The sequence below is a fragment of the Balaenoptera acutorostrata genome, chromosome 11 (assembly GCF_949987535.1).
Source record: "Balaenoptera acutorostrata chromosome 11, mBalAcu1.1, whole genome shotgun sequence".
Classification (NCBI taxonomy): Eukaryota; Metazoa; Chordata; class Mammalia; order Artiodactyla; family Balaenopteridae; genus Balaenoptera; species Balaenoptera acutorostrata.
In genome coordinates, this window is record NC_080074.1 from 48,783,462 (window position 1) to 48,803,954 (window position 20,493).

At 36.1% G+C, this 20,493-nt stretch overlaps 1 protein-coding gene across 6 annotated transcripts in view; it reads right to left on the bottom strand.

The window, feature by feature from the left end:
• The window catches only part of FRS2 (fibroblast growth factor receptor substrate 2), a 125,816-nt gene that overhangs the window by 15,342 nt on the left and 89,981 nt on the right, over window positions 1-20,493 (bottom strand). For all 6 annotated transcript variants that reach the window (XM_057556592.1, XM_057556594.1, XM_057556596.1 and 3 more), the window contains one exon: window positions 6,402-6,496. The gene's annotated coding sequence lies outside the window, so the exon portion shown is untranslated. The remainder of the gene's footprint in view (window positions 1-6,401; window positions 6,497-20,493) is intronic.

Consider the following 20,493-nt stretch of genomic DNA (forward strand, 5'->3'; position numbering starts at 1 on the left):
AGGCGAGTGGTGGCTCTGTTTCACCGTGGGGATAAGGACACTGGCAGCAGAGGTCCTGGGAAGTTCTCCTTGGCGTGAGCCCTCCCAGAGTCTGCCATTAACCCCACCAAAGAGCACGGGTAGGCTCCAGTGTTGGGTTGCCTCAGGCAAAACAACCAACAGGGAGGGAACCCAGCCCCACCCATCAACAGTCAAGTGGATTAAGGTTTTACTGGGCTCTGATCGCCACAGCAACAGGGAGGGAACCCAGCCCCACCCATCAACAGTCAAGTGGATTAAGGTTTTACTGAGCTCTGACCGCCACAGCAACAGTCAGCTCTACCCACCACCAGAGCCTCCCATCAAGCCTCTTAGATAGCCTCAACCACCAGAGGGCAGACAACAGAAGCAAGAAAAACTACAATCCTGCAGCCTGTGGACCAAAAACCACAGTTACAGAAAGACAGAGAAGATGAAAAGGCAGAGGGCTATGTACCAGATGAAGGAACAAGAAAAAACCCCAGAAAAACAACTAAATGAAGTGGAGATAGGCAACCTTCCAGAAAAAGAATTCAGAATAATGATAGTGAAGATGATCCAGGACCTCGGAATAAGAATGGAGGCAAAGATTGAGAAGATGCAAGAAATGATTAACAAAGACCTAGAAGAATTAAAGAACAAACAAACAGAGATGACCAATACAATAACTGAAATGAAAACTACACTAGAAGGAATCAATAGCAGAATAACTGAGGCAGAAGAACGGATAAGTGACCTGGAAGACAGAATGGTGGAATTCACTGCTGCGGAACAGACTAATGAAAAAAGAATAAAAAGAAATGAAGACAGCCTAAGAGACCTCTGGGACAACATTAAACGCAACAACATTCGCATTATAGGGGTCCCAGAAGGAGAAGAGAGAGAGAAAGGACCAGAGAAAATATTTGAAGAGATTATAATCGAAAACTTCCCTAACATGGGAAAGGAAATAGCCACCCAAGTCCAGGAAGCGCAGAGAGTCCCATACAGAATAAACCCAAGGAGAAACACGCCGAGACACATAGTAATCAAAGTGGCAAAAATTAAAGACAAAGAAAAATTATTGAAAGCAGCAAGGGAAAAACGACAAATAACATACAAGGGAACCCCCATAAGGTTAACAGCTGATTTCTCAGCAGAAACTCTGCAAGCCAGAAGGGAGTGGCATGAAATACTTAAAGTGATGAAAGGGAAGAACCTACAACCAAGATTACTCTACCCAGCAAGGATCTCATTTAGATTTGATGGAGAAATCAAAAGCTTTACAGACAAGCAAAAGCTAAGAGAATTCAGCACCACCAAACCAGCTCTACAACAAATGCTAAAGGAACTTCTCTAAGTGGGAAACACAAGAGAAGAAAAGGACCTACAAAAACAAACCCAAAACAATTAAGAAAATGGTCATAGGAACATACATATCGATAATTACCTTAAACGTGAATGGATTAAATGCCCCAACCAAAAGACATAGACTGGCTGAATGGATACAAAAACAAGACCCATATATATGCTGTCTACAAGAGACCCACTTCAGACCTAGGGACACATACAGACTGAAAGTGAGGGGATGGAAAAAGATATTCCATGCAAATGGAAATCAAAAGAAAGCTGGAGTAGCTATACTCATATCAGATAAAATAGACTTTAAAATAAAGAATGTTACAAGAGACAAGGAAGGACACTACATAATGATCCAGGGATCAATCCAAGAAGAAGATATAACAATTATAAATATATATGCACCCAACATAGGAGCACCTCAATACATAAGGCAACTGCTAACAGCTATAAAAGAGGAAATCGACAGTAACACAATAATAGTGGGGGACTTTAACACCTCACTTACACCAATGGACAGATCATCCAAAATGAAAATAAATAAGGAAACAGAAGCTTTAAATGACACAATAGACCAGATAGATTTAATTGATATATATAGGACATTCCATCCAAAAACGGCAGATTACACGTTCTTCTCAAGTGCACACGGAACATTCTCCAGGATAGATCACATCTTGGGTCACAAATCAAGCCTCAGTAAATTTAAGAAAATTGAAATCATATCAAGCATCTTTTCTGACCACAACGCTATGAGATTAGAAATGAATTACAGGGAAAAAAACGTAAAAAAGACAAACACATGGAGGCTAAACAATACGTTACTAAATAACCAAGAGATCACTGAAGAAATCAAACAGGAAATAAAAAAATACCTAGAGACAAATGACAATGAAAACACGACGACCCAAAACCTATGGGATGCAGCAAAAGCGGTTCTAAGAGGGAAGTTTATAGCTATACAAGCCTACCTAAAGAAACAAGAAAAATCTCAGGTAAACAATCTAACTTTACACCTAAAGAAACTAGAGAAAGAAGAACAAACAAAACCCAAAGTTAGCAGAAGGAAAGAAATCATAAAGATCAGAGCAGAAATAAATGAAATAGAAACAAAGAAAACAATAGCAAAGATCAATAAAACTAAAAGTTGGTTCTTTGAGAAGATAAACAAAATTGATAAGCCATTAGCCAGACTCATCAAGAAAAAGAGGGAGAGGACTCAAATCAATAAAATCAGAAATGAAAAAGGAGAAGTTACAACAGACACCGCAGAAATACAAAACATCCTAAGAGACTACTACAAGCAACTTTATGCCAATAAAATGGACAACCTGGAAGAAATGGACAAATTCTTAGAAAGGTATAACCTTCCAAGACTGAATCAGGAAGAAACAGAAAATATCAACAGACCAATCACAAGTAATGAAATTGAAACTGTGATTAAAAATCTTCCAACAAACAAAAGTCCAGGACCAGATGGCTTCACAGGTGAATTCTATCAAACATTTAGAGAAGAGCTAACACCCATCCTTCTCAAACTCTTCCAAAAAATTGCAGAGGAAGGAACTCTCCCAAACTCATTCTATGAGGCCACCATCACCCTGATACCAAAACCAGACAAAGACACTACAAAAAAAGAAAATTACAGACCAATATCACTGATGAATATAGATGCAAAAATCCTCAACAAAATACTAGCAAACAGAATCCAACAACACATTAAAAGGATCATACACCACGATCAAGTGGGATTTATCCCAGGGATGCAAGGATTCTTCAATATACGCAAATCAATCAATGTGATACACCATATTAACAAATTGAAGAATAAAAACCATATGATCATCTCAATAGATGCAGAAAAAGCTTTTGACAAAATTCAACACCCATTTCTGATAAAAACTCTCCAGAAAGTGGGCATAGAGGGAACCTACCTCAACATAATAAAGGCCATATATGACAAACCCACAGCAAACATCATTCTCAATGGTGAAAAACTGAAAGCATTTCCTCTAAGATCAGGAACGAGACAAGGATGTCCACTCTCACCACTATTATTCAACATAGTTCTGGAAGTCCTAGCCACGGCAATCAGAGAAGAAAAAGAAATAAAAGGAATACAAATTGGAAAAGAAGAAGTAAAACTGTCACTGTTTGCGGATGACATGATACTATACATAGAGAATCCTAAAACTGCCACCAGAAAACTGCTAGAGCTAATTAATGAATATGGTAAAGTTGCAGGTTACAAAATTAATGCACAGAAATCTCTTGCATTCCTATACACTAATGATGAAAAATCTGAAAGAGAAATTATGGAAACACTCCCATTTACCATTGCAACAAAAAGAATAAAATACCTAGGAATAAACCTACCTAAGGAGACAAAAGACCTGTATGCAGAAAACTATAAGACACTGATGAAAGAAATAAAAGATGATACCAACAGATGGAGAGATATACCATGTTCTTGGATTGGAAGAATCAACATTGTGAAAATGAGTATACTACCCAAAGCAATCTATAGATTCAATGCAATCCCTATCAAAGTACCAATGGCATTTTTTACGGAGCTAGAACAAATCATCTTAAAATTTGTATGGAGACACAAAAGACCCCGAATAGCCAAAGCAGTCTTGAGGCAAAAAAATGGAGCTGGAGGAATCAGACTCCCTGACTTCAGACTATACTACAAAGCTACAGTAATCAAGACAATATGGTACTGGCACAAAAACAGAAACATAGATCAATGGAACAAGATAGAAAGCCCAGAGATTAACCCACGCACCTATGGTCAACTAATCTATGACAAAGGAGGCAAAGATATACAATGGAGAAAAGACAGTCTCTTCAATAAGTGGTGCTGGGAAAACTGGACAGCCACATGTAAAAGAATGAAATTAGAATACTCCCTAACACCATACACAAAAATAAACTCAAAATGGATTAGAGACCTAAATATAAGACTGGACACTATAAAACTCTTAGAGGAAAACATAGGAAGAACACTCTTTGACATAAATCACAGCAAGATCTTTTTCGATCCACCTCCTAGAGTAATGGAAATAAAAACAAAAATAAACAAGTGGGATCTAATGAAACTTCAAAGCTTTTGCACAGCAAAGGAAACCATAAACAAGACGAAAAGACAACCCTCAGAATGGGAGAAAATATTTGCAAATGAATCAACGGACAAAGGATTAATCTCCAAAATATATAAACAGCTCATTCAGCTCAATATCAAAGAAACAAACACCCCAATCCAAAAATGGGCAGAAGACCTAAATAGACATTTCTCCAAAGAAGACATACAGACGGCCACGAAGCACATGAAAAGATGCTCAACATCACTAATTATTAGAGAAATGCAAATCAAAACTACAATGAGGTATCACCTCACTCCTGTTAGAATGGGCATCATCAGAAAATCTACAAACAACAAATGCTGGAGAGGGTGTGGAGAAAAGGGAACCCTCTTGCACTGTTGGTGGGAATGTAAATTGATACAGCCACTATGGAGAACAATATGGAGGTTCCTTAAAAAACTAAAAATAGAATTACCATATGACCCAGCAATCCCACTACTGGGCATATACCCAGAGAAAACCGTAATTCAAAAAGACACGTGCACCCGAATGTTCATTGCAGCACTATTTACAATAGCCAGGTCATGGAAGCAACCTAAATGCCCATCAACAGACGAATGGATAAAGAAGTTGTGGTACATATATACGATGGAATATTATTCAGCCATAAAAAGGAACGAAATTGAGTCATTTGTTGAGACGTGGATGGATCTAGAGACTGTCATACAGAGTGAAGTAAGTCAGAAAGAGAAAAACAAATATCGTATGTTAATGCATGTATGTGGAACGTAGAAAAATGGTACAGATGAGCCAGTTTGCAGGGCAGAAGTTGAGACACAGATGTAGAGAATGGACATATGGACACCAAGGGGGGAAAACTGCGATGAGGTGGGGATGGTGATGTGCTGAATTGGGCGATTGGGATTGACATGTATACACTGATGTGTATAAAACTGATGCCTAATAAGAACCTGCAGTATAAAAAAACAAACAAAACAACTAATACTAAACTTTCATTGGGTTATTTGTATGGAAATATGTTAATATAAATGTTTCAGACATTACATGAAATTTCTAAAAATCTTATATTTGTATTTGTATGGAAATATGTATGGAAATATGTTAATATAAATGTTTCAGACATTACATGAAATTTCTAAAAATCTTATATTTGTATTTGTATGGAAATATGTATGGAAATATGTTAATATAAATGTTTCAGACATTACATGAAATTTCTAAAAATCTTATATTTGTATTTGTATGGAAATATGTATGGAAATATGTTAATATAAATGTTTCAGACATTACATGAAATTTCTAAAAATCTTATATTTGTATTTGTATGGAAATATGTATGGAAATATGTTAATATAAATGTTTCAGACATTACAGGAAACGTCTAAAAATCTTATATGTTCTGGTATAATGTTATAAGTAATAATCCTAGTTATTACTTTAAAATGTATATCTCAGAAATAAGTAATTTTCTTGTCAACTGCATTATTATGAACTTTCATCAAATCTTTAACCATGGTCATTTTTAAGTCTTTTGTCATTTACAGACAGTTCTGGGTGTACTCTGATGATTTTGCAAATATGTTCCTATAAAAGAGTTTCATCTTCAAGAAATTCATGGAAAAGACTCTGACAAGTACAGGTTTCTGGTAACTGACTGTACTGCTGAACTGAATGAATAAGCATTTTCAGAACTCTAATGAAAAACTGATGAACTCATAAAAGTGCTAACAAAAGATCAAGATGAAAAAAAAGAAATTAATTACATGGGACTGAGTGAACTGATGAGGATGAGTATAATTTTTGTGACTTTCTGTCTGAATTAAAAAAAAAAAAAATCCCAAAAAAAAAAAAAAAAAAAGAAAACATTATTAAAATCTCTAGTTTAAAAAATGTAATTTGTGGACTTAATGATTTTTTTAAAAGTAAAATTCAACTTACCTAGATCTGGCCATTAATATTCTTAGCCTCTGCTGCAGCATCAGGAGTTTAATCATACTTCAAAACACCATGTTTTCTTTGTTTGCTGACTTAACCTACAATTAGCAAGAAAAAGTCAAGAATTTGTTATTTCTTTAAAAACAGTTTTCCTTATGAGACTTCTGGCAGCACTGTTAGTTCAGTCAATCTATTTAAACAAACTAAAAAGACTGAATTTTTGATTAAAATATACATAATTTATAAGATCTATTCTAAAAATTAATATAATGTGTACACGGTACCATCAACACAGCCTTTTCAAAAGAAAAGTAAAAATGCAGTAGCTTACGTTCCATGATGTTTGGATATCAGGACCTTTAGAAGCCATTGATTTTAGCTTCTCCACGACAGCTATGACGTTAGACAACACACTTCTCTATACTTATCTCCACAGCCATAAAATGAGAGGTTAGACTAAACTACCTCCAAGGTTCCTTTCCAGCTCTAAAACCCCATTTTAGCCAAGGGCAGGCTAATTCTCCATATCCAGTCACGTCTCTTAAACCTCACTGTCCCTCCTGCCAAAGAGTTAACTCTCTTTAGAATCCACCTTCTGTATCTTCTAATCCACAAGACACCCCCAGAATCAAATCAGAAGAGTCAGTCATCAGAAAACAGTATGAACAAGCATGCCATAGAGTCACAGGATAATGATATAAATTACAGCAATAAATTACAATCTAGAGTTTTAAGAGATTTCAATATACTTCTGAAAATTTTCTGGTTAATTTATTCACTTTTTACAACACAGAAAAAAAAATAAAATTCACTCAAGCACAAGCACTAGCATTTACTAAACAGCTATACTACAGTAGGCATGTTAGGGGTTTTACAAAGAGTCTCATTTTATTTTTTTATTTTATTTTATTTTTTAATGAAATGAATTTCTTTTATTGAGAAAAAAAGAGACAGTAATAAAGGCTGTATGAGTGGTGCCAACCAAAAAGCTTAAGGAGCGCTGAGAAAGTCAGAGCAGTTTTTTTTTTTTTTTAGTTTTTTGAATTTTTTTTTTAATTTTTTAATTTTATTTTATTTTTTTGTACAGCAGGTTCTTACTAGTCATCAATTTTATACACATCAGTGTATACATGTCAATCCCAATCGCCCAATTCATCCCACCACCACCCCCACCCCCCCACCACTTTCCTCCCTTGGTGTCCATATGTTTGTTCTCTACATCTGTGTCTCTATTTCTGCCCTGCAAACTGGTTCATCTGTACCATTTTTCTAGGTTCCACATATATGCGTTAATATATGATATTTGTTTTTCTCTTTCTGACTTACTTCACTCTGTATGACAGTCTTGAGATACATCCACATCTCAACAAATGCCCAATTTCGTTCCATTTTATGGCTGAGTAATATTCCATTGTATATATGTACCACATCTTCTTTACCCATTCGTCTGTTGATGGGCATTTACGTTGCTTCCATGACCTGGCTACTGTAAATAGTGCTGCAATGAACATTGGGGTTCATGTGTCTTTTTGAATTATGGTTTTCTCTGGGTATATGCCCAGTAGTGGGATTGCTGGATCATATGGTAATTCTATTTCTAGTTTTTTAAGGAACCTCCATATTGTTCTCCATAGTGGCTGTATCAATTTACATTCCCACCAACAGTGCAAGAGGGTTCCCTTTTCTCCACACCCTCTCCAGCATTTGTTGTTTGTAGACTTTCTGATGATGCCCATTCTAACTGGTGTGAGGTGATACCTCATTGTAGTTTTGATTTGCATTTCTCTAATAATTTGTGATGTTGAGCAGCTTTTCATGTGCTTCTTGGCCATCTCTATGTCTTCTTTGGAGAAATGTCTATTTAGGTCTTCTGCCCATTTTTGGATTGGGTTGTTTCTTTTTTTAATATTGAGCTGCACGAACTGTTTATATATTTTGGAGATTAATCCTTTGTCCGTTGATTCGCCAGCAAATATTTTCTCCCATTCTGAGGGTTGTCTTTTTGTCTTGTTTATGGTTTCCTTTGCTGTGCAAAAGCTTTGAAGTTTCATTAGGTCCCATTTGTTTATTTTTGTTTTTATTTCCATTACTCTAGGAGGTGGATCAAAAAAGATCTTGCTGTGATTTATGTCAAAGAGTGTTCTTCCTATGCTTTCCTGTAAGAGTTTTATAGTGTCCGGTCTTACATTTAGGTCTCTAATCCATTTTGAGTTTATTTTTGTGTATGGTGTTAGGGAGTGTTCTAATTTCATTCTTTTACATGTAGCTGTCCAGTTTTCCCAGCACCACTTACTGAAGAGACTGTCTTTTCTCCATTGAATATCCTTGGCTCCTTTGTCATAGATTAGTTGACCATAGGTGCGTGGGTTTATCTCTGGGCTTTCTATCTTGTTCCATTGATCTATGTTTCTGTTTTTGTGCCAGTACCATATTGTCTTGATTACTGTAGCTTTATAGTATAGTCTGAAGTCAGGGAGTCTGATTCCTCCAGCTCCATTTTTACCCCTCAAGACTGCTTTGGCTATTCGGGGTCTTTTGTGTCTCCAGACAAATTTTAAGATTTTTTGTTCTAGTTCCATAAAAAATGCCATTGGTAATTTGATAGGGATTGCATTGAATCTGTAGATTGCTTTGGGTAGTATAGTCATTTTCACAATGTTGATTCTTCCAATCCAAGAACATGGTATATCTCTCCATCTGTTGGTATCATCTTTTATTTCTTTCATCAGTGCCTTATAGTTTTCTGCATACAGATCTTTTGTCTCCCTAGGTAGGCTTATTCCTAGGTATTTTATTCTTTTTGTTGCAGTGGTAAATGGGAGTGTTTCCTTAATTTCTCTTTCAGATTCTTCATCATCAGTGTATAGGAATGCAAGAGATTTCTGTGCATTAACTTTGTATCCTACAACTTTACCAAATTCATTGATTAGCTCTAGTAGTTTTCTGGTGGCATCTTTAGGATTCTCTATGTATAGTATCATGTCATCTGCAAACAGTGACAGTTCTACTTCTTCTTTTGCAATTTGTATTCCTTTTATTTGTTTTTCTTCTCTGATTGCCATGGCTAGGACTTCCAAAACTGTGTTGAATAATAGTGGCGAGATTGGACATCCTTGTCTTGTTCTTGATCTTAGAGGAAATGCTTTCAGTTTTTCACCATTGAGAATGATGTTTGCTGTGGGTTTGTCATATATGGCCTTGATTATGTTGAGGTAGGTTCCCTCTATGCCCACTTTCTGGACAGTTTTTATCATAAATGGGTGTTGAATTTTGTCAAAAGCTTCTTCTGCATCTATTGAGATGATCATATGGTTTTTATTCTTCAAGTTGTTAATATGCTGTATCACATTGATTGATTTGCGTATATTGAAGAATCCTTGCATCCCTGGGATAAATCCCACTTGATCATGGTGTATGATCCTTTTAATGTGTTGTTCGATTCTGTTTGCTAGTATTTTGTTGAGGATTTTTGCATCTATATTCAGCAGTGATACTGGTCTGTAATTTTCTTTTTTTGTAGTATCTTTGTCTGGTTTTGGTATCAGGGTGATGGTGGCCTCATAGAATGAGTTTGGGAGTGTTCCTTCCTCTGCAATTTTTTGGAAGAGTTTGAGAAGGATGGGTGTTAGCTCTTCTCTAAATGTTTGATAGAATTCACCTATGAGGTTATCTGGTCCTGGACTTTTGTTTGTTGGGAGATTTTTAATCACAGTTTCAATTTCATTACTTGTGATTGGTCTGTTCATATTTTCTATTTCTTCCTGGTTCAGTCTTGGAAGGTTATACCTTTCTAAGAATTTGTCCATTTCTTCCAGGTTGTCCATTTTATTGGCATAGAGTTGCTTGTAGTAGTCTCTTAGGATGCTTTGTATTTCTGCGGTGTCTGTTGTAGCTTCTCCTTTTTCATTTCTAAATGTATTGATTTGGGTCCTCTCCCTCTTTTTCTTGATGAGTCTGGCTAATAGTTTATCAATTTTGTTTATCTTCTTAAAGAACCAGCTTTTAGTTTTATTGATCTTTGCTACTGTTTTTTGCTTCTATGTCACTTATTTCTGCTCTCATCTTTATGATTTCTTTCCTCCTACTGACTTTGGGTTTTCTTTGTTCTTCTTTGTCTAGTTCCTGTAGGTGTAAGGTTACATTGTTTATTTGAGATTTTTCTTGTTTCTTGAGGTAGGCTTGTATAGCTATAAACTTCCCTCTTAGAAATGCTTTTTTTTTTTTTATAAAGGTTGACTACTTTTTTTTTAAATTTTTATTTATTTATTTATTTATTCATTCATTTATGGCTGTGTTGGGTCTTCGTTTCTGTGCGAGGGCTTTCTCTAGTTGCGGCAACTGGGGGCCACTCTTCATCGCGGTGCGCAGGCCTCTCACTGTAGCGGCCTCTCTTGTTGCGGAGCACAGGCTCCAGACGCGCAGGCTCAGCAATTGTGGCTCACGGGCCTAGTTGCTCCGCGGCATGTGGGATCCTCCCAGACCAGGGCTCGAACCCGTGTCCCCTGCATTGGCAGGCAGATTCTCAACCACTGTGCCACCAGGGAAGCCCAGAACTGCTTTTGCTGCATCCCATAGGTTTTGGATTGTCGTGTTTTCATTGTCATTTGTCTCTGGGTATTTTTTGATTTCCTCTTTGATTTCTTCAGTGATCTCTTGGTTATTTAGTAACGTATTGTTCAGCCTCCATGTGTTTGTGTTTTTTACATTTTTTCCCCTGTAACTCATTTCTAATCTCATAGCATTGTGGTCAGAAAAGATGCTTGATATGATTTCAATTTTCTTAAATTTACTGAGGCTTCATTTGTGACCCAAGATGTGATCTATTCTGGAGAATGTTCCATGCGCACTTGAGAAGAAAGTGTAATCTGCTGTTTTTGGATGGAATGTCCTATAAATATCAATTAAATCTATCTGGTCTATTGTGTCATTTAAAGCTTCTGTTTCCTTATTTATTTTCATTTTGGATGATGTGTCCATTGGTGTAAGTGAGGTGTTAAAGTCTCCCACTATTACTGTGTTACTGTCGATTTCCTCTTTTATAGCTGTTAGCAGTTGCCTTATGTATTGAGGTGCTCCTATGTTGGGTGCATATATATTTATAATTGTTATATCTTCTTCTTGGATTGACCCCTTGATCATTATGTAGTGTCCATCCTTGTCTCTTGTAACATTCTTTATTTTAAAGTCTATTTTATCTGATATGAGTATAGCTACTCCAGCTTTCTTTTGATTTCCATTTGCATGGAATATCTTTTTCCATCCCCTCACTTTCAGTCTGAATGTGTCCCTATGTCTGAAGTGGGTCTCTTGTAGACAGCATATAGATGGGTCTTGTTTTTGTATCCATTCAGCAAGCCTGTGTCTTTCGGTTGGAGCATTTAAATCCATTCACGTTTAAGGTAATTATCGATATGTATGTTCCTATGACCATTTTCTTAATTGTTTTGGGTTTGTTTTTGTAGGTCCTTTTCTTCTCTTGTGTTTCCCACTTAGAGAAGTTCCTTTAGCATTTGTTGTAGAGCTGGTTTGGTGGTGCTGAATTCTCTTAGCTTTTGCTTGCCTGTAAAGCTTTTGATTTCTCCATCGAATCTGAATGAGATCTTTGCCGGGTAATCTTGGTTGTAGGTTCTTCCCTTTCATCACTTTAAGTATATCATGCCACTCCCTTCTGGCTTGTGGAGTTTCTGCTGAGAAATCAGCTGTTAACCTTATGGGAGTTCCCTTGTATGTTATTTGTCGTTTTTCCCTTGCTGCTTTCAATAACTTTTCTTTGTCTTTAATTTTTGCCAATTTACTATGTGTCTTGTCGTGTTTCTCCTTGGGTTTATCCTGTATGGGACTCTCTGCGCTTCCTGGACTTGGGTGGCTATTTCCTTTCCCATGTTAGGGAATTTTTCGACTCCAGTCTCTTCAAATATTTTCTCGGGTCCTTTCTCTCTGTCTTCTCCTTCTGGGACCCCTATAATGTGAATGTTGTTGCCTTTAATGGTGTCCCAGAGGTCTCTTAGGCTGTCTTCATTTCTTTTCATTTTTTTTTCTTTATTCTGTTCCGCAGCAGTGAATTCCACCATTCTGTCTTCCAGGTCACTTATTCGTTCTTCTGCCTCAGTTATTCTGCTATTGATTCCTTCTAGTGTAGTTTTCATTTCAGTTATTGTATTCTTCATCTCTGTTTGTTTGTTCTTTAATTCTTCTAGGTCTTTGTTAAACACTTCTTGCATCTTCTCGATCTTAGCCTCCACTGTTTTTCCAAGGTCCTGGATCATCTTCACTATCATTATTCTGAATTCTTTTTCTGGAAGGTTGCCTATCTCCACTTCATTTAGTTGTTTTTCTGGGGTTTTATCTTGTTCCTTCATCTGGTACATAGCCCTCTGCCTTTTCATCTTGTCTCTCTTTCTCTGAATGTGATTCTTGTTCCACAGGCTGCAGGACTGTAGTTCTTCTTGCTTCTGCTGTCTGCCCTCCAAATAGTCTCATTTTAATCTATATATTAACTTGAGTTAACAAATATGATTGATACCCAAAATGAACATTTCCAAAACCGTGAACCCACATACAAACAAAACTTTTCGTTCTGGACTTATAACCTGTATATAAAATCAGCGGTTCAGCCAGGTGTTTGCTTACACCCCTTGTGAGCTGCTGCTACACCCCACATTAGGGTGGGCAGCAACCCACTGCCTTTTCCTTAGCTCAGCTTTTTTTTTTCTCCAGAAGCTTAACATACATCATGCTTTGCCTCTGGCTTATAAAACTGTCCAGCTAATTCTACCGTAAATCATTTCTCTTATGTGATGTTTGTCTCGCTCTCTCTCTTAAGAGATTTTAGCCAATTAACTAAGAAAAATCTCTCTTCCTCTTCTTATTTGTTCCTCTCATAAGCATCCCACAACCCCTATCTTGAAATGAGTTTATTCATAGTAAATGTGATTAAGAGAAGTGAGAGTGATCCATCTATACCCCTATATCAAGGGAAAGCTTTGAAATGAAGTTAAACATACAAAAGAATCAGTGTGCCAACATATAAAGCTCTTGAAAATATTAAAAATCCTGTCAGAAACTCTCTCTCACCTTCAGATCCTTTTTTTCTTTTTTCTAATTTTTAAAATTGTGGTAAAATACATATAAAGTTTACCATCTTACCTATTTTTAAGCATACAGTTTAGTAGTGTTAAATATATTCAATACTGTGCAACCAATCTCAAGGACTTTTTCATCTTGCAGAAATGAAACTCTATACCCATTAAATAACAACTCATTTCCCCTCTGCACAAATCCTGGCAACCACCATTCTACTTTCTGTTTTCATGAGTTTGACTATTCTAAATACCTCATATAACTGAGATTGTACACTATTTATCTTTTGTGCCTGTCTTGTCTCACTTAGCATAATGTCTTCACAGTTCATCCATGCTGTAACATGTGTCAGAATTCCTTTCCTTTTTAAGACTGAAAAATATTCCACTGAATATATACCAACACTTGCTAATCCATCCATCTGTCAATGGACATTTATCTACGTTCTGGCTATTGGAATAATGCTGCTATGAACATGGATGCACAAATATCTCTCCGAGACCCTGCTTTCAATTATTTTGGATACATACCCAGAAGTGGTACTGCTGAATCATATGGTAGTTCTATTTTTAATTTTTTGAGAAACTTCCATACTGTTTTCCACAGTATATCTTTTTTAGAGAAATGTCTATTCAAGTCCTTTGCCCATTTTTGAATCAGGTTGTTCTTTTGCTGTTGACTTTTAGTATAAGTCCTCTATATATTCTGGATATTAATCCCTTATCAAATATATGATTTGCAAATATTTTCTCCCATTCTGTGGTTGCCTTTTTCACTCTGTTGATAGTTATCTTTTGAAGTAAAAAAACTTTTTTTCATTAAGTCCAATTTGTCTACTTTTGCTTTGGTGCCTGTGCTTTTGGTGTCACATCCAAGAAAGCATTGCCAAATCCATGTTGTGAAGCTTTTGTCCTATGTTTTCTTCTAAGAATCTCATTGTTTTATGTCTTATATTTAGGTCTTTGATCCAATTTGAGTTAATGTTTGTATATGGTGTTAGGTAAAGGTCCAAGTTCATCTTTTGCATGCGGATATCCAGTTGTCCCAGAAGCATTTGTTGAAGACTCCTTTCCCCAATGAATGGTCTTTGTACCCTTTTCAAAACTTATCTGACCACATATGTGAGGGTTTATTTCTGGGTTCTCTATTCTATTCCACTGGTCTATATGTCTGTATTTATGCCAGTACCACACTGTTTTGATTATGTGGCTTTGTAGTAAGTTTTGAAATCAAGAATTGTGAGTAATCCAGTTTTAAGACTGTTTTGCCTATCCAGGGTCCCGAGATTCCATATGAATTTCAGGATAGGTTTTCCTGTTTTTGAAAAAAACATCATTGGGATTTTGACAGGTATTGCAATGAATCTGTAAATCTCTTTGCACAGGACTGATATTTTAATAATATTGTATCTTCTAATCCATGAATATGGGATGTGTTTATGTCTTCTTTGATTTCTTCAGCAGTATTTTGCAGTTTTCATTGTGTACGTTTTTTAATTCCTAAGTATTCTATTCCTTTTGATGCCACTGTAAAAGGAATTGTTTTTGTAATTTCCTTGTCAGATTGTTCATTGTGAATGTACAGAAATGCCACTAACTTTTACATTTTGACTTTGTATCCTGCTACTTAGTTGAATTCATTTATTAGTTCTGAAAGTATTTTTTGTGTGGAATCTTTAGGGTTTCCCACATATAAGATCATCTCGCCTGCAAACAGATTATTTTACTTCTTTCTTCTCAATTTGGATAACTTTTATTTCTTTTTCTTGCCTAAGTGCTCTGGCTAGAACTTCCACTACCATGTTAAATAAAAGTTGTGAAAGTGGGCATCCTTGCCTTGTTCCTGACCTTAGGGGAAAAGCTTTCAGTCTTTTACTATTGAGAATGATGTCTGCTGTGGGTTTTTCATATATAGCTTTCATTATATTGAGGTGGTTTCCATCTATTCCTAGTTTATTTTAATGCTTTTATCATGAAAAGGTGTTGAATTTTGTCAAATGCTTTTTCTGCATCAATTGAGATGATTGTGTGTTTTTTTCCTTCATTCTGTTAATGTGGTGTATTACACTGATCAATTTTCATGTTGTACCATCCTTGCATTCCAAAAAGAAATCCCACTTTACCATGGTATATAATCCCTTTATTGTGTGGATGAATTCAGTTTGCTAGCATTTTGTTGAAGATTTCTGAATCAATGTTTACAAGAGATATTGGTCTATAGTTTTCTTTTCTTGTAATGTCTTTGTCTGACTTTGTTAGCAGGGTAATGCTGGCCTCATAGAATGAATTAGGAAGTGTTCTCTCCTCTTCAATATTTTGGAAAAGTTTGACAGGGACTGATAGTAGTTCTTTAACTAGCAGAATTCACTGGTGAAGCCAGGTCTTTTCTTTTCTTTCTTTTTAAAAAAAATATTTATTTATTTGGCTGCACTGCGTCTTAGCTGCAGCACATGGGATCTTTTAGTTACGGCATGTGGGATCTTTTTTAGTTGCAGCACGTGAACTCTTAGTTGTGACATGGAGACTCTTAGTTGCGGCATGTGGGATCCAGTTCCCTGACGAGGGATTGAACCTGGGTCGCCTGCATTGGGAGCGTGGCGTCTTAGCCACTGGACCACCAGTGAAGTCCCAAGCCAGGGCTTTTCTACTCAAAGAGATTTTTTTATTACTGATTCAATCTCCTTACCTTATAGGTCTATTGTGATTTAGTCTTGGTAGGTTTTGTATTTCTAGGAATTTGTCCATTTCATCTAGGTTCTTCAATTCGTTGGCATACAATTGTTCATAGTACTCTCTTATAATCCTTTTTATTTCAGTAGACTTGATAGTGATGTCACCACTTCCACTTCTGATTTTAGTAATTTGAGTCTTTCCTCCTTTTTTCTTAGTCCACCTAGCCAAAAATTTGTCAATTTTGTTGATGTTTTCAAAGAACAAACTTTTGGTTCACTGACTGTTTTTCTATTCTCTATTTCCTTTCTCTCTCCTTTAATCTTTATTATTTCCTTTCTTCTGCTAGCTTTGGTTTTAGTTTGTTCTTTTTCTAGTTCCTTAAGTTATAAAGCTAGAGATCTTATTTTTTTAACATAAGCATTTATAACTACAAAAATCCCCTTAGCACTGCTTTCATTGTGTCCTATAAGTTTTGGTGTGCTGTGTTTTCATTTTCTTTTGTCTCTAAGTATTTTCTAATTTCCCTTGTGATTTCTTCTTTGATTGGTTGTTTAAAAGTATGTTGTTTACAGACTTACTAGAGAATGGACTTGAGGATATGGGGAGGGGGAAGGGTAAGCTGTGACAAAGTGAGAGAGTGGCATGGACATATATACACTACCAAATGTAAAACAGATAGCTAGTGGGAAGCAGCCGCATAGCATAGGGAGATCAGCTCGGTGCTTTGCGACCACCTAGAGGGGTGGCATAGGGAGGGTGGGAGGGAGGGAGACGCAAGAGGGAAGAGATATGGGAACATATGTATATGTATAACTGATTCACTTTGTTATAAAGCAGAAACTAACACACCATTGTAAAGCAATTATATACTCCAATAAAGATGGTTAAAAAAAAAAAAGTATGTTGTTTAATTCCCCCAGTTTTGTGAATTTTCCAGTTTTCCTTCTGTTGTTGATTTCTAACTTCATCCTCTTGTAGTTGGAGATGATACTTTGTATGCTATCTATCTTTTAAAATCTTTTGAGACTTAATTTGTGGCCTAACATATGGTGTATCCCAGAAAATGTTACAACAATATGAGCTTTTAGACTAATAATTTTTTTCCTTTAAATGTATTAATCTTTTAAGTCATGTAGAAAATAAAAAGTTATAAATCTTTGTTACAATAGTACTAGCTTTTATAATTCCCTTTGTATTTACCTTTATTGAGATCTTTATTTCTCCACACAACTTCTAGTTACTGTCTAGTGTCCTTTCGTTTCACCTTGCAGAACTCTTGTGCATTTCTTGCAGGGCAGGTCTAGTGGTAATGAACTCCCTCAGCTTTTGTTTACCTGGGGATGTCTTAATTTCTCACTTACTTTTGAAGGAAAGTTTTGCCAGATAATAGGATTCTTGATGAACAGACTGTTTTTCTTTTAGCACTTTGAATATAGCAGCCCACTGCCACCTGGCCGCCGAAGTTTCTGATGAGCAATATGCTAATAATCTTACTGAGAATCCCTTGTATGTGACGATTAGCTTTCTTCTTGCTGCTTTCAAGATTCCTGGTCTTTGTCTTTTGGAAGGTTGATTATAATGTGTCTTGCTCTATGTCTCTTTGACTTAATCTTGCTTGGAGTGCAATGAGCTCCTTGGATGTTTATGTTCATGTCTTTCATCAAATTTGGGAAGTTTTTAACCATTATTTCTTAAAAAGTTCTCTCTGCTCCTTTCTCTCTCTCTCTCTCCTCTTTCTAGGACTCCCACAATATACAGCTTTCAATATGCTGAGGTGGTTCCATATTTTAGATTCCACATATAAGTGATATCATATAGGATTTATCTTTCTCTTTTTGATTTACTTCACTTAGTATGATAATCTCTAGGTTCATCCACGATGCTGCAAATGGCATTATGTCATTCTTTTTTATGGCTGAGTAGTATGCCATTGTGCATATATACCACACCTTCTTTATCTATTCATCTGTCGATGGACATTTAGGTTGCTTACACGTCTTGGTTATTGTAAATAGTGCTGCTCTGATCATTGGGGTTCATGTATCTTTTTGAATTAAGAGTTTTCTCTGGATATACAGCCAGGAGTGAGATTGCTGGATCATATAAGGGTGCCAGTCTTTTAAATTTCCTGGAAGTCACTTTAGCAGGTGGGGGAGGGGCTTGCAACAATAGGGTATGTGCAACAACAATAGCGGCCCACCTCTCTGTCTGCACCTCTCTGACCAGAAGCAGCAATCTCTGATCCAGGTACAGATCCTTGATATTTGGAGAAGAGGGTACTTTCTGCCTCCACTGGCTCCAAAAGCTGTGTGAGAGCTGCACAAAGGTGGCAGCAGAGAATGGCTGCAATTTTACATCTGAGCCTTTTCCTGACAGTTGCAAGTCTTCAACAGCTCCACAGTTCCAAAATAGTTACATCAGATTCTGCCACTGTATTTGTTATCTAGGTGGGGAGACAGACTCCTGATGCCTCCTACTCCATCTTCCCAGAATCCTCTCCAGGCCTGTTTTTGGGGATCAGTATATATTCAGTTTCATTGTTTTAAATTACTTTATTAGCAGTGCCAGAGTGCTGTGACGTTTTTGCTTGCTTTTTACTGCATTCAGTGCAAATATACACATATCAGTTATATCAGGAATTACAAGAATTTATGTGCCTCATTTAAAAGGATACTTTCTGTAAGAAAATACATTCTGAGTTCCAAACAACTGATATACCACAGCACTCCTGGAACAAACACAACCCAATGGACTGAGGATATCTTGTCTTGACTTTGGAACATGAATGCCTCAGGTATCCACTTTGGTTTCTTCTGACTAGTGGAAGGCTTAGAACTGAAAGGTGATTGGGAGGTAGTGAGAGGGAAGAGGTAGTTTTAGCCACTATATAGAGCTATAATCTTGTTGTAACACGGATGTTTTTCTATAAAACAGGTATATATATATATCATCAACTATGAGTTTATACTCAAGAAGAATACAATTTTACCAGGAAAATTATCAAAAAGCTAAAAATTACAGTAAATACAGTCTATTAACACCTTATTTTTTATAGCAAACTGATTTTAAAGCCCCTACTTTATACCAGACATAGATTCACACTTGGATTATCTCAATCCATACAACCACCCTATGAGGTAGGTACTATCATTATTTCTTTGTAGCAAATAAGGAAACCAAGGCTTGAAGAGGCTAGGTAGCTTTTCCAAGGTTAACAGCTGATAAGAGGAAGTATCACTTAGTATGATAATCTCTAGGTTCATCCACGATGCTGCAAATGGCAGAGATGGCACAATGCCAGAATTAAATCCAGATCTGACTACAAAGCCCAAGTTCTTATTAATTAATATATGTAAAAAGCTTAAAACAGAGCTCAGCATATAGTAAGCATGTAGTAAATGCAAGCTATTGAAATGGTAACAATACTTTATTATAAAACAATACTGTATGCCTTTGGCACTCAGTCAAAATTTCTATGCCTAAAATTTCTCATTTATAAGATTAGGACACCTATTTCACAGAGTTATTGTGAAAACCAAATAAATTCTGGCTATAAAGGCATTTAGAAAAATATACAGCGTTTAGAAAGACAGGCATTATTATATCATCACTACATGTAAAATCCTGTCTCTTATATCACAAAGAAGGCTTTTGCACTGTTAGTACAAAAGCCTACAATTTAAGCGCCATCCTCATAACAAAAGTTACATTAATAAATTTAGTAAAGCTGTCCTAAATTATTCCAATATGATTCTTGCAGAATGACAAGCAAAGAGAACACTGAACTCTATTCACTAGCATGATTATAAATCTGTTGCTCAAGAAGGTATATTTGCTCTTTCAGTTCACTAGCACGGAGGGTGAATTTGGCTTATACTACAGTAGTTCTGTTCAAATACAGCCAGGACAGAATATCTATAGTTAGAAGCATAGCAATATAACTCTATATTTTGGGCACAGCTAACTGCCATATTTAATTTTATTAAGACAATCAAGAGAATAGCATTCAAAAACCTTGTTCTTTGTGTAAGTGGTCTGGTTGATTGTTTTTAAACTATTTGGGTAGGTCTTTTTTTTTTTATTGATATACCTTAGTTTTCTGTTTATTTTTAACACTGCTAAGGATTTTTTATTATTTATATTACTCTAAGAAAGAGAAGTTAAAAAAAAAAAAGGCTAAGGAGGGAGATTCTCAGTATATTCTGCTAGTCACTAAACCAGAGCCATTCTGTAAAAAGTAAGGATACATGCAACATAGTTTCCTTGGTTAGCTGAAATTTTAAAATATATATGTACACAGTAAGCCAAAAAGTACCCAAGTATTTTTAAGCATCTATCCATGA